Source organism: Oncorhynchus tshawytscha, linkage group LG24 (genome assembly GCF_018296145.1).
Source record: "Oncorhynchus tshawytscha isolate Ot180627B linkage group LG24, Otsh_v2.0, whole genome shotgun sequence".
Taxonomy (NCBI): Eukaryota; Metazoa; Chordata; class Actinopteri; order Salmoniformes; family Salmonidae; genus Oncorhynchus; species Oncorhynchus tshawytscha.
Window position 1 is genome coordinate 8,473,675 of NC_056452.1, and position 14,565 is coordinate 8,488,239.

Below are 14,565 nucleotides of genomic sequence, written 5' to 3' on the forward strand. Positions count from 1 at the left end.
CTATCTACAGGCCCGTGATACAATTTCACATTAGACAGTGTGACCGTAAACTCAGCAGGAACTTGAGTAATCTCTTTTCAGAACATTCCTACTTACCCTGTAACGCCCCCCAAACACATAGCCTCGGTTGCCCACCTTGGCACAGGCATGTGCTGCCCGGGGAGATGGGGCATTACCCTTCAATAGAAAGGGGGAATGGAGAGGTGAGACTGGAGCTCCCATTGAAACAGATGTGCAAAATGGCTTCCAACACAGAAAGTTGTGACATGATTTAAGGGAATGCTGTTACCTTGGTGACTGGCTGGCTCCAGGTGGACATCTCCAGGTCCAGAATGTGAATGTGGTTGTTCCAGCCCCGCCCCGGATTATCTCCCTGTTACAACACACAGAGAAGGGATTGTTTTCATTAGGGCATGCAAACATTTAACTACGGAACAAAAATGTGCGTTTCTTATTGGTTATCCCCGTTTCAGTAAAAAAAAAAAGAGTTTGGTGCTTAATTAACACGACCAAGAACTTTACAATTATTGACAACTCCCTTTGCTCCAGACAGATACACTTAACAGACCATTTTCATACTGGTGTTAAAAGCAGCTGAAGGTTTCAAGGGTTGTGCAATTAATTGACCATACCATGAATGAAGTTTCATCGTATTCAAATGTCCCTCTGTGAGCTCCTTGTGCCATATATCCGTAGCCACCGAAGAATACTAGCCTGTGAACAGCTGGCAGTTAATGGAGAAATGGTTTGAAGTGACAAATGCATCAGAAAGGTATTGGGAAGATCATCAGTCAATTTTGTATGATGTTCTGTGTAGAATTTCTCTTGCAACCCCATAGCTTGGTAAAGGCTGCTTTAGAGGTAATGAGATGGAGCAACTCGAAGACCTATTATATAAACACACTGCCTGCCAATAGACCAACTCACCTATTCTTGTGAACCCAGCAGCCCAGTTTGTCCTTGCAGGACGGGGCCAGGCCCTTGAGATGCTTCATCTCCTCCCAGCAGAGGAGAGGTGTTCGGAGAGGGAGCTGAAAGACCTGAAGGGCAGACGGTATAAATGGAATAAGACTAGTCTCTTGTAACAGACATTAACATTTTAAAGGCCCAGTGCAGTCAATTCTGTTTTGTATCATTGTACAGCAAATGTAGCGATTAAAAGTTAAATGGGCTTCCATCGCAAAATGTTTTTTTGCGGGTGCCCACTGGTATTGCTCTCCAGCCAACAGCTTTATTGGCACACTGTTGGCTAGAGCGGACGTATAGCCTACATGATGAGATTATTATTAAGGACAAAAGATTGAGATCTGTCAAATGGCAGCCAAGCATCGATTAAGATATCACCAGAATAAGAACCTCAATATTTATTGGAAAGGAGCATCACCTTGCACTTTCACCACTCTGTGAAGTTCATCATTAATTTCATCTGTAGCCTAATAAACAGCATGCTTTCCTGACGAGTCGTAGTGGGAGGACATGTCATCGCGTGACTCCAAGTTTACTTCGATATGTTATTATATCAATACTTACGCATAAAAGCATTTCCACCGATATTTCTCGCTAAAATATATTTTACAAACACAAAAAGATCACATTTAGTTTTGTCGACATTTGGGAAGTCCATCATGTGTTTCCATCATGCTGGTCATTACATGTTTTACTTCATTACTTTACTCTAAGGTTGGCTGGAAACCTGGTTACTGTAAAAAAAAAAAAATGTTATAGTGGAAAATACAATCTACATACGGCCATCTAATCAGCCTGTTTGCATGGGCAGGAGTTTAGGCTTTCCTGGTGATGTCACCAGGCCATAAATTGATTAATAGACCAATAAAGATTTCCAAACCTGTATCCCAATAACAGCTAGTATTAAGTTTTCCCCTCCCCACTCAGCCACAGTCCTTGCACAATTCTTGCTTGATAATTTTGTTGTTGCTATTAAGCAAATGTTAGTTTTAATGGAAAACAATTACAGTAAGGTACTTAATAGTTACCCAGAAATGATTTGGCTGCATTGGGCCTTTTAAGTCTGTTGGCAAACAGGCTTCTGAGGTGAGATAGCATAAATCATGCCATGGTGAATGTCCTGCTGTGGTGCTTAAAGGAACAATCAGCAGTTGCTATAAGAATTTGTTCTTAACTGACTTGTCATGTTAAATAAAGGTAAAATAAAATAAAAAATAGCTATCTATGAATTTGAGTGGTTACATTTTTCCAGAACCATCCCTCAGCGGTTTACCAAACCAGGGTTGGGGAGCCGCTTTGGGATTGTTGCTTTAAAGTGGGAGCAGGGATTTTAAATGGAAAATTCTGTAATTCTCTAATCATCACTGCATCGAAAGATATCTCCATGTTGGTAGCATGCAGCAGTTTTAGGTTGTAGTTATAAGAAGTTTTAGGTTGTAGTTATTATAGGAATTATAGGACTATTTCCCTCTATACCATTTGTATTTAATTAACCTTTGACTATTGGATGTTCTTACAGGCACTTTAGTATTGCCAGTGTAACAGTAGAGCTTCCGTCCCTCTCCTCGCTCCTCCCTGGGCTCGAACCAGCAACACAACGACAACAGCCACCATCGAAGCAGCGATGCAGAGCAAGGGGAACAACTACTAGAAGGCTCAGAGTGAGTGACGTTTGAAACACTATTAGCGCGCGCTAACTAGCTAGCCATTTCACTTCGGTTACACCAGCCTCATCTTGGGAGTTGATAGGCTTGAAGTCATAAACAGCGCAATGCTTGACGCACAACGAAGAGCTGCTGGCAAAACGCACAAAAGTGCTGTTTGAATGAATGTTTATGCACCTGCTTCTGCCTACCCCCGCTCAGTCAGATACTTGTATGCTCAGTCAGATTATATGCAACGCAGGACACGCTAGATAATATCTAGTAATATCATCAACCATGTGTAGTTAACTAGTGATTATGATTGATTGTTTTTTATGAAGATAAGTTTAATGCTAGATAGCAACTTACCTTGGCTTACTGCATTCGTGTAACAGGCAGTCTCCTTGTGGAGTGCAACGAGAGAGAGAGGCAGGTCATGATTGTGTTGGACTAGTTAACTGTAAGATTGCAAGATTGTATCCCCCGAGCTAACAAGGTGAAAATCTGTCGTTCTGCCCCTGAACAAGGCAGTTAACCCACCGTTCCTAGGCCATCATTAAAAATAAGAATGTGTTCTTAACTGACTTGTCTAGTTAAATAAAGGTATGAAAAAATAAAATTTACTTTTAAAATTGTATTTTATCGGCACCCAAAAATACCGATTTCCGATTGTTATGAAAACTTTAAATCTGCCCTAATTAATCGGCTATTCCGATTAATCAGTCGACCTCTACTGCATACTCAGACCTGTCCCCCAATGAGCATGTTTGGAATGCTCTGGATAGACATGTGCATGTTTCATTTCCTGCCAATATCCAGCAAACTTCACACAGCCATTGAGGAGAAGTGGGACAACATTCTACAGGCCACAATCAACAGCCTGATCAACTCTATGCAAAGGAGATGTGTGTCGCGCTGCATGAGGCCCCCATAGTCAGTATCACACCAGATACTGACTTTTTTTGGGGTATCTGTGACCAACAGATGCATATTTGCATTGCCAGTCATGTGAAATCCATAGAATAGGGCCTAATTAATTGATTTCAATTGACTAAATTCCTTATATCAACTAACTTGGTAACATCTATGAAATTGTTGCATGTTACATTTATTTTTGTTCAGTATAGTACCAGGTTGGACCCCCATTTGCCTCCAGAACAAATTCTTATTGTTTTTAGCTGATAGGAGTGGAACCCAGCGTGGTCTGCTACTGCAATAGCCAAATCGTGACAATGCTCGACAAGTTGTGCATTCTGAGATGTTGTTCTACACACCACTGTTGTACTGTGCTATTATTTGTCTGTTTGTGGCCTCCCTGTTAGCTTGCACGATTCTTGCCATTCTCCTTCACCCACAGCACTACAGCAAACTGGATGTTTTTTGTTTGTCGCCCACCCTAGACCTGTGGTCACTAACTGGTATCCCAATACAAGGCATTCCTAATCACCAAACATTTATGTAAAAAACATTTGTTTAAATAGCATTACATTCCTATTTATTTATTTTTTCGTACCATTGGCGGTAGGTGCACTTGATTCAGCAGTCTTACAAGGCAAAGTGTTCCCATTTTGAACCATTTCATTTCTGAAGGTAGAACTGCCTACCCAGCAGGCCCAGAGAGCAAGTCAAGTGCAGCCATAGCCTACCGCTGGCCGCTCAGATCAGCACATCCTGCAGTTTCCTCGAGGCATAAACTGTAAAAAGAGGCCTCAAACGCACAGCAAAGTTGATACTGAGATTTCAAAAACATTACTAGAACTCAACAAATACAGCAAAGAGCTGCTGTTTTTATGAGTAAGTTGATGTTTAGGTTGTTAATCAGCACTGTCAACACTTTTATAAAGCCATAAAATGTGTGTTCTCCCTACTTCCACTCACGCTACAACCAGCACTGCAGCTGCAATGAATGAGTAGGAAAGTGTTCCGATAAGCTTGTGTTATTATTTGCGGCTTGTCTTTTTTAATAGAGGAATATTTAACTTTCTCTGGTCATATAAGTAACGTTAATTGGCGCATGATGCAGAAATAATGCAGCGTGACTTGAGTTTTGCAATCAGCTGGAAGACTGTCCCCTTTTCTCAGCGGAAGGAGGTGTGCACAGGGACGGTGAGTGGCAGCCTCACTGCTGCTCCCTCCCTCCCTCCCCTCAGGCTGACCCATCAGATGCAGGCCACCAGTCCAGTAAAAAGACACTCAGCTGTGCCTCACAAGTTATACAAATAATTACCAGTGTGATCATATACCTACATTTTTTTAAATGTCATTTGAAAATGGTCTGAGAAAAACATTGGCAGGGCAATTCAAGCATAGACAATATGCACAAACATTGCTACAGAACTTTTAATTTGGTGAATGTGTTTTTTAAGGGTGTAGCTCAGCTTTAATATTGCAGATAAATTGTTGCTTCTATCAATGTAATTGTCAGCATCATTTCCAATCCCCCAAATATATTGTTTTAATTGGTTAATGTTGCAAAGGCTTACTTTTTTTAAGTCATGTTTAAATAAATCTAAGAGGTTGATCTCTGCTGTGATCTCGATGTGCATGAAAAGCCCAGGAGGGCGGCTGTTTCTGAGATACTGGATCCGTCGTGCCTGACACCAAAGATCTTGCTTAGAACACTCGGTTTGCCTATTCCAACGTTTAATCGAACAGTAACAATGCCTGCTTTACATAGCAAGTCACGGACACCTGACTCACTGTCTGTAGGAGCTAACTATTTTTCGTAAACTGTGTGGTGTAAACTGTATCACATCCTGCCATGATTGGGGGTCCATGATAGGGAGGCGCACAATTGGCCCAGCGTCGTCCGGGTTTGGCCATCATTGTAAATAAGAATGTGTTCTTAACTGACTTGCCTAGTTAAATACATGTGTATTTTTTATTTTACCTTTATTTAACTACGCAAGTCAGTTAAGAACAAATTCTTATTTTCAATGACGGCCTAGGAACAGTGGGTTAACTGCCTGTTCAGGGGCAGAACGACAGATTTGTACCTTGTCAGCTCGGGGGTTTGAACTTGTAACCTTCCGGTTACTAGTCCACCGCTCCAACCACTAGGCTACCCTGCCGCCCCCTAAAGAGAAGATGTTTTACAATCGGAATTCTAAGAGAGAAAAATAATTCAGATTGCAAAAAGCAGTTACTGGGTAATACTTGGATTGTTATTGCCTGTTAACTAGTATGAACCTGCAAGTACTGTGTACCAACTGTGTACTGTGCCAGATCAAAAACATTTGACAACTTTTTTGCACCGTGGAGGATGGTTTGTTTACATGGGAACGCAAAACGTTAGCTTTCATGCTATCATTAACATAATATAAATACGTAGCTCGTGTATAAAGACTAGTTTGCAGTAAGCATAATTTTAAACATATTGATTGTGCGACACTACCAACGTAGCCTAGCTAGCTAACACGTTAGAAAGCTTGCAGAAACAGCTGACATGAACGTGCTAGTTAGTTTGCCATATCATCCAATTTAACTGCGGTTAATGCATAAAACATTGAAAAAGAAGATTCAGCTTATATGTCACTTTACGTACAGGACTTCAAATGACCGTCTGCTTTGGCCTTCAGCGTAAAGCGTTGTTTTTGTCCAGTGATTACTGTGCAACATTTAGTTGAAGCCTGACCGGAAGCAGCCAAAAACATCTCATTTCCGCCATCTTTATGGGATCAATATAATTTCATTTGTGCAAGAAGGATAGTAGCCAGAATAGAAGCGTAATAAAAAATATGATTTTATTGTCAAACATTCACCAGTCAAGTGAAAAAGAACAGAGTTGACAATTCAAGGAATGTGAACCTTTATTCTCCATGATACAAAAGGTAGTGTGAGGTGATAGACATATGACGTCTGGTTTAAAGTTTTAAAAACTTTGCAAGGTTAAACCTTTGTGTATTTTCATTTTAATGCTGTTATATTATGTATCTGCCAGTTCTGACTGCCATTGTCATTTTGGTGGGCTGTCCCTTTTAGAAATGAGTGAAGGCAAAAGGCTGCTGGGACATGCTGTCAGGAAAAGATGGAAGTGGATGATGAGTCAAATCAAATCAAATTTTATTTGTCACATACACATGGTTAGCAGATGTTAATGCGAGTGTAGCGAAATGCTTGTGCTTCTAGTTCCGACAATGCAGTAATAACCAACAAGTAATCTAACTAACAATTCCAAAACTGTCTTATACACAGTGTAAGGGGATAAAGAATATGTACATAAGGATATATGAATGAGTGATGGTACAGAGCAGCATAGGCAAGATACAGTAGCTGATATCGAGTACAGTATATACATATGAGATGAGTATGTAAACAAAGTGGCATAGTTAAAGTGGCTAGTGATACATGTATTACATAAGGATGCAGTCGATGATATAGAGTACAGTATATACGTATGCATATGAGATTAATAATGTAGGGTAAGTAACATTATATAAGGTAGCATTGTTTATATATTTACATCATTTCCCATCAATTCCCATTATTAAAGTGGCTGGAGTTGAGACAGTGTCATTGTCAGTGTGTTGGCAGCAGCCACTCAATGTTAGTGGTGGCTGTTTAACAGTCTGATGGCCTTGAGATAGAAGCTGTTTTTCAGTCTCTCGGTGCCAGCTTTGATGCACCTGTACTGACCTCGCCTTCTGGATGATAGCGGGGTGAATAGGCAGTGGCTCGGGTGGTTGATGTCCTTGATGATCTTTATGGCCTTCCTGTAACATCGGGTGGTGTAGGTGTCCTGGAGGGCAGGTAGTTTGCCCCTGGTGATGCGTTGTGCAGACCTCACTACCCTCTGGAGAGCCTTACGGTTGAGGGCGGAGCAGTTGCCGTACCAGGCGGTGATACAGCCCGCCAGGATACTCTCGATTGTGCATCTGTAGAAGTTTGTGAGTGCTTTTGGTGACAAGCCGAATTTCTTCAGCCTCCTGAGGTTGAAGAGGCGCTGCTGCGCCTTCTTCACGATGCTGTCTGTGTGAGTTGACCAATTCAGTTTGTCTATGATGTGTATGCCGAGGAACTTAAAACTTGCTACCCTCTCCACTACTGTTCCATCGATGTGGATAGGGGGGTGTTCCCTCTGCTGTTTACTGAAGTCCACAATCATCTCCTTAGTTTTGTTGACGTTGAGTGTGAGGTTATTTTCCTGACACCACACTCCGAGGACCCTCACCTCCTCCCTGTAGGCCGTCTCGTCGTTGTTGGTAGTCAAGCCTACCACTGTTGTGTCGTCCGCAAACTTGATGATTGAGTTGGAAGCGTGCGTGGCCACGCAGTCGTGGGTGAACAGGGAGTACAGGAGAGGGCTCAGAACGCACCCTTGTGGGGCCCCAGTGTTGAGGATCAGCGGGGAGGAGATGTTGTTGCCTACCCTCACCACCTGGGGGCGGCCCGTCAGGAAGTCCAGTACCCAGTTGCACAGGGCGGGGTCGAGACCCAGGGTCTCGAGCTTGATGACGAGCTTGGAGGGTACTATGGTGTTGAATGCCGAGCTGTAGTCGATGAACAGCATTCTCACATAGGTATTCCTCTTGTCCAGATGGGTTAGGGCAGTGTGCAGTGTGGTTGAGATTGCACCGTCTGTGGACCTATTTGGGCGGTAAGCAAATTGGAGCGGGTCTAGGGTGTCAGGTAGGGTGGAGGTGATATGGTCCTTGACTAGTCTCTCAAAGCACTTCATGATGACGGATGTGAGTGCTACGGGGCGGTAGTCGTTTAGCTCAGTTACCTTAGCTTTCTTGGGAACAGGAACAATGGTGGCCCTCTTGAAGCATGTGGGAACAGCAGACTGGTATAGGGATTGATTGAATATGTCCGTAAACACACCGGCCAGCTGGTCTGCGCATGCTCTGAGGGCGCGGCTGGGGATGCCGTCTGGGCCTGCAGCCTTGCGAGCGTTAACACGTTTAAATGTCTTACTCACCTCGGCTGCAGTGAAGGAGAGACCCCATGTTTTCATTGCAGGCCGTGTCAGTGGCACTGTATTGTCCTCAAAGCGGGCAAAAACGTTATTTAGTCTGCCTGGGAGCAAGACATCCTGGTCCGTGACTGGGCTGGATTTCTTCCTGTAGTCCGTGATTGACTGTAGACCCTGCCACATACCTCGTGTCTGAGCCGTTGAATTGAGATTCTACTTTGTCTCTGTACTGACGCTTGTTTGATAGCCTTGCGGAGGGAATAGCTGCACTGTTTGTATTCAGTCATGTTACCAGACACCTTGCCCTGATTAAAGGCAGTGGTTCGCGCTTTCAGTTTCACACGAATGCTGCCATCAATCCACGGTTTCTGGTTAGGGAATGTTCTAATCGTTGCTATGGGAACGACATCTTCAACGCACGTTCTAATGAACTCGCACACCGAATCAGCGTATTCGTCAATATTGTTATCTGACGCAATACGAAACATGTCCCAGTCCACGTGATGGAAGCAGTCTTGGAGTGTGGAGTCAGCTTGGTCGGACCAGCGTTGGACATACCTCAGCGTGGGAGCCTCTTGTTTTAGTTTGTCTGTAGGCAGGGATCAACAAAATGGAGTCGTGGTCAGCTTTTCCGAAAGGGGGGCGGGGCAGGGCCTTATATGCGTCGCGGAAGTTAGAGTAACAATGATCCAAGGTCTTTCCACCCCTGGTTGCGCAATCGATATGCTGATAAAATTTAGGGAGTCTTGTTTTCAGATTAGCCTTAAAATCCCCAGCTACAATGAATGCAGCCTCCGGATAAATCGTTTCCAGTGAGTTAAATAAAGTTTGTTCAGAGCCATCGATGTGTCTGCTTGGGGGGGGATATATACGGCTGTGATTATAATCGAAGAGAATTTTCTTGGTAGATAATGCGGTCTACATTTGATTGTGAGGAATTCTAAATCAGGTGAACAGAAGGATTTGAGTTCCTGTATGTTTCTTTCATCACACCATGTCACGTTAGTCATAAGGCATACGCCCCCGCCCCTCTTCTTACCAGAAAGATGTTCGTTTCTGTCGGCGCGATGCGTGGAGAAACCCGTTGGCTGCACCGCCTCGGATAGCGTCTCTCCAGTGAGCCATGTTTCCGTGAAGCAAAGAACGTTACAGTCTCTGATGTCCCTCTGGAATGCTACCCTTGCTCGGATTTCATCAACCTTGTTGTCAAGAGACTGGACATTGGCAAGAAGAATGCTAGGGAGTGGTGCACGGTGTGCCCGTCTCCGGAGTCTGACCAGAAGACCGCCTCGTTTCCCTCTTTTTCTGAGTCGTTTTTTTGGGTCGCTGCATGGAATCCACTCCGTTGTCCTGTTTGTAAGGCAGAACACAGGATCCGCGTCGCGAAAAACATATTCTTGGTCGTACTGATGGTGAGTTGACGCTGATCTTATATTCAGTAGTTCTTCTCGACTGTATGTAATGAAACCTAAGATGACCTGGGGTACTAATGTAAGAAATAACACGTAAAAAAACAAAAAAACTGCATAGTTTCCTAGGAACGCGAAGCGAGGCGGCCATCTCTGTCGGCGCCGGAAGTTGTTTAAGTTCGAATCAAGCAGCGTGTCGAGCAAAGTTGGTGAAGATGAATGTACTGAATGGACAACAGTAGTATTGAAAACTGGAATTGGAGTGGAGGATACATGTATGAATGATAATGAATCTCTTCTTGTTGGGATGCATATGTGGGAGACCCGTTTGAGGTGTCAAATTGTGAAGTATGCGCTGGGAAAAGTGGTCAGTTAGTGACCAGGAGTGGTCTTATTTTGATTAATTGTATTTCTGAAGAACAGAGGAAGATAGCAGTGAGCCTAAACATAATCTGGACAAAATAAGTTTTGTGTTTTTAAAATTCGGCGTAAGAGCACCCGTCAAAGGAGTCATCTCAGGGGTGATGATGGCTGTTCAGGTTGAATCCCAAAGAGAATTCCTGGTGTGGTTTGTGCCTGGGGTTTGACCCGCTGGGTGAATGGAGAAAAATAAGAAAGTTTGTCGGTCCTGTTGATATGCTGTAAGAGCTTTTGTCTACAGACCATTGCAGTGTAAAGGATTTGGTTATGTTTCAAGACAGTATATTGAAGAACGGTGTGTGGAAGGATGACAGTGTTGCAATTGTGATAAGGGATCATGATCTCGAGTTCCTGGAGTGCCCTGTAAGGGTGAAGGAGATTGAGGTGGCAGAAGTTAGAGCGGTCATTCAAATCTTCTATGCAGAGGAGATTTCAAAGTATTGAGAAAAGAAGTGACATTAGTGAAGATATGGTAGTGGATGCACCACAGCCTGTAGTAAATGTTTGCTGCCAGTCAAAAGATACCCTGTGTTAAAGGTGGATTTTGCGACATTGACAGTTATAAACTATAGGGCACAAGTCTCAAAGACATGTAAGAAACTGGACATTATTGTGGCTGCGGCAGAAAAGTTTTTGGGACTTGCAAGGGGTATTGCCGCCTGAAGAGCCGCCATCCTTGAGTCTGTGTATGTATTATTTAACAGAAAAGTTGTTTGATTTAGTTTTGTTTATTTTTGGGGGTAGGTTTTGGGGTATTTCTTTCCATTTTTGGGAGTCCTGTTTCCATCCCGCACAATAGATTGTGGAATGCACATTAAATTGTGCGATTGCCAATACACCATAAAATAAGAACAAATGGAGGAGAGTTTTGAGAAATGTTTGGGATGTACATGGCTGAGGTTCTATTTGTTTGAAAAACCTTTTAAGAGCCTATATTAGCCATTCCAAGTGATAATTTGTTGCTCATTTTTGTGGATTGTTAACCCCAATGACAAAGAATTTATGTTGATTGTTTTAGAGCAGTGGTTCTTAACCTGGGTTCGATCGAATCCCAGGGGTTCGGTGAGTCAGTCTCAGGGGTTCTGCGGAGGTCAAGACACATTCGACTAATATGATTCGTGATGACACGCCGCGCTTGGCCATCATTGGCTGCAGGTGATCACGCTACATTGCTTGGCCTATCTGTGCTGCAGGGAATTTGGTGCGCTCAGTAGTCGACTTGTGACTGTCTTGTGATTTCTTTCGGATAATTTTAATCCCTTCATACTTACTATGTCGAGCAAAAAAAGAAAGTGGTCGGACGAATATGTACAATATGGATTCACATGTATATCGGAACGTGATGGGAGTCAGCGTCCTAACTGCATGATTTGCAATGCCAAGTTGAGCAATTCTAGTCTAGCACCAGCAAAAGAGAACACTTCCTTAAGCTGCATGGAGATGGAAAATACAAGAACACAATGCTCGCTGAATTCGATGAAAAGGCTACTCTGCCTGTTCTCGGCTTTGTACCCATCAACAAACCGATCCTCTCAGCATCGTACGAAGTTGCTTACCTGATTGCAAAGCAGGGCAAACCACACACCATTGGTGAAACACTCATAAAACCAGCTGTGTTGAAGATGGCGAATATCATGCTGGGAAAAGAGGCTGAAGTTAAGTTATCCCAAATTCCTCTTTCAAGTGACACCATCAGCGACAGAATAGAGGACATGAGCAAAGTAGTTGCAGATCTGATTTCAAGCCCGGCAAAATTCAGCCTTCAACTCGACGAGACAACAGACGTTTCCAATCTAAGCCAGCTTGCTGTATTCGTGCGCTATGTGAAAGACGACATGATAAAGGAAGATTTTTTATTTTGTAAGCCTCTTACAACAACAACTAAGGCAGCCGATGTGAAGAAACTTGTGGATGACTTCTTCAAAGACAACAATCTTTCGTGGGATATGGTTTCTGCAGTTTGTTCGGACGGAGCTCCAGTCATGCTGGGAAGAAAGTCTGGTTTTGGTGCGCTAGTGAAAGCCGATGCATCATTGTTACGCATTGTATTCTGCACAGTCATGCGTTGACAACAAAAACTTTGCCTCCAAAACTGGCAGAAGTATTAAAAATTGTAGTGGAATGCGTGAACTGTGCACGAACTAGTGCTCTGAGGCACCGCATCTTCGATGAGCTGTGTAAAGAAATGGACTCTGAATTCGAGGTACTTCTGTACCATTCTAACGCTTGGTGGGTATCCCGGGACAGGTGCTGAATCGTGTTTTTGCCGTGCGTGTGGAATTAGCCCTGTTTTTGCAAGAGCACCAACATTGTCATGCAGATTGCTTAAAAAAATTCTGAGTTCATTCTCATTTTAGCGTACATGGCTGATATCTTCGCAGCTCTCAATCAAAAGATGCAGGGCGGTGGAGTCAACATCATCGAAGCGAAGGAAAACCTGAAGGCTTTTCAAAAAAAGCTACCGTTATGGAAACGACGAACAGAGAACGATAACTTCGCAAACTTTCCCCTGCTAGACGACGACTGTGTAAGTAAGATCGAAGATGTATCTGGAATCGGAGACATTTCTGTACCAGCGGAACTGAAGCAAGCAATTGCCACGCACTTAGATGAGCTTGCAAAGTCTCTCGACGGATACTTCCCTACAAGAGAGTCATATCCAGCATGGGTGAGATAGCCGTTCACGTTTAGTGTTGAGACAACAGATGTCAATGATGAATACCTCTGTGAAATCATTGCAATTCAGCAGAGCCAGGTTCAACAGCAACGCTTTGGTGTCAACAAATGGTAACGTACTGTTATTGCTAAGAAAGCTCTGGAGATTTTCATACCGTTTGTTACAACATATCTTTGCGAGCAATCCTTTTCAAGGATGCTGGACATAAACGAAGAAAAGGAACAGACTTTGTTGCGAAAATGACATGAGTGGCACTTGCCAAGGTGAAGCCGCGCATTTCTGAACTGGTCTCTGAAAGGCAACAGCAGAGGTCACACTGATATTCATTATGTTTTTGTGTGAAAATCATGTTTTGATGAATTTGTTCGTTGAACACTGATGTTGATAAACGGTTCATGTTGTGCACCAGTAAAATATATATCTATGTTTTCATTAGAAAAAAATCATATTTTATTTTTCCAATTAAGTAGGGTTCGGTGAATGCGCATATGAAACTGGTGGGGTTCAGTACCTCCAAGGTTAAGAACCACTGTTTTAGAGGATGCCATGAACATTGAGCTGTTTTAAGGAACTCTGAACCAGGCTGGATTTTCCTCTTCCTCAACCATCCTGTGAGATTGATCCTGTTGACTATTATTTTGTGCCTTTATTAGATGACTTATTTTTGCATTTTGAAGGGAGATTTCAATTTGTTTTGCTTTTTGATTGACTTTAGGACCGTTTTTAGTTGGACTTACATCCTGAACTTTATTTGGTCTAATTTCATTGTTTTTGAATTTATACACTGACAATATGCATTTTTTTGCATACTTTGTTCAATTTGTCTGTTTTGCTTTGGTCACAGTATAGGAGCAGTATTTCTTTCAACTTTTATATGGTAACATAGTTTGTGATCCAAGCTGAATGTTACAGTATGTACAAATAAAATACAAAAGTATTTTTAGACAAAAAACATGTTACACAACCATTACAGCCGATCCAAGTCCAGAATTATCATTATGGTCTTCAGAGACTTTGAAGTTTGCTGTGGTGAACGAAATAATATTTAGATCAGAAAGAAGAATTAAGACATCAAAACCAAATTGATTCTCAATACTCTAGTTACCGTATTGCCAGTAAAGAGCAATGCTAATAAAAATAATGAGTAACGCTAAGTGTAGATCCTGCATAAACAAAGACAAAATAACATTTCTCACCTGTCCTTAAAAGTGAACCCACTTTTTGGGAAGCAGCCCTGCATGAACAGAATGATACATCAAACAGTACATAAAAACAGCTTATAAATGAGAATACAAGATCTATCATACTGAGTCATAATAAAACAAAGTGGTAAAAATCTCTGAATAAGTATCAAGTACCAGGTTGATGTAGAGGCAGTCTGTGTTGGATATGTTGAAGGGGTCATATTTGTCTGCAAAGATGATAACAGGCATGGGATAAACCCGTAAAGCGTAGTCATAGGCCCAGAACACTGGACTGACACACAGCGGCAGTGTTGCCAGGTGGCCCTGCAACAAGATGGTCTTCACAAACTGG

General features: G+C 42.6%; 1 pseudogene; it reads right to left on the reverse strand.

Annotated features, from left to right (window-relative positions):
- Positions 1-14,565, reverse strand: part of LOC112256399 — a 30,966-nt pseudogene that overhangs the window by 1,232 nt on the left and 15,169 nt on the right.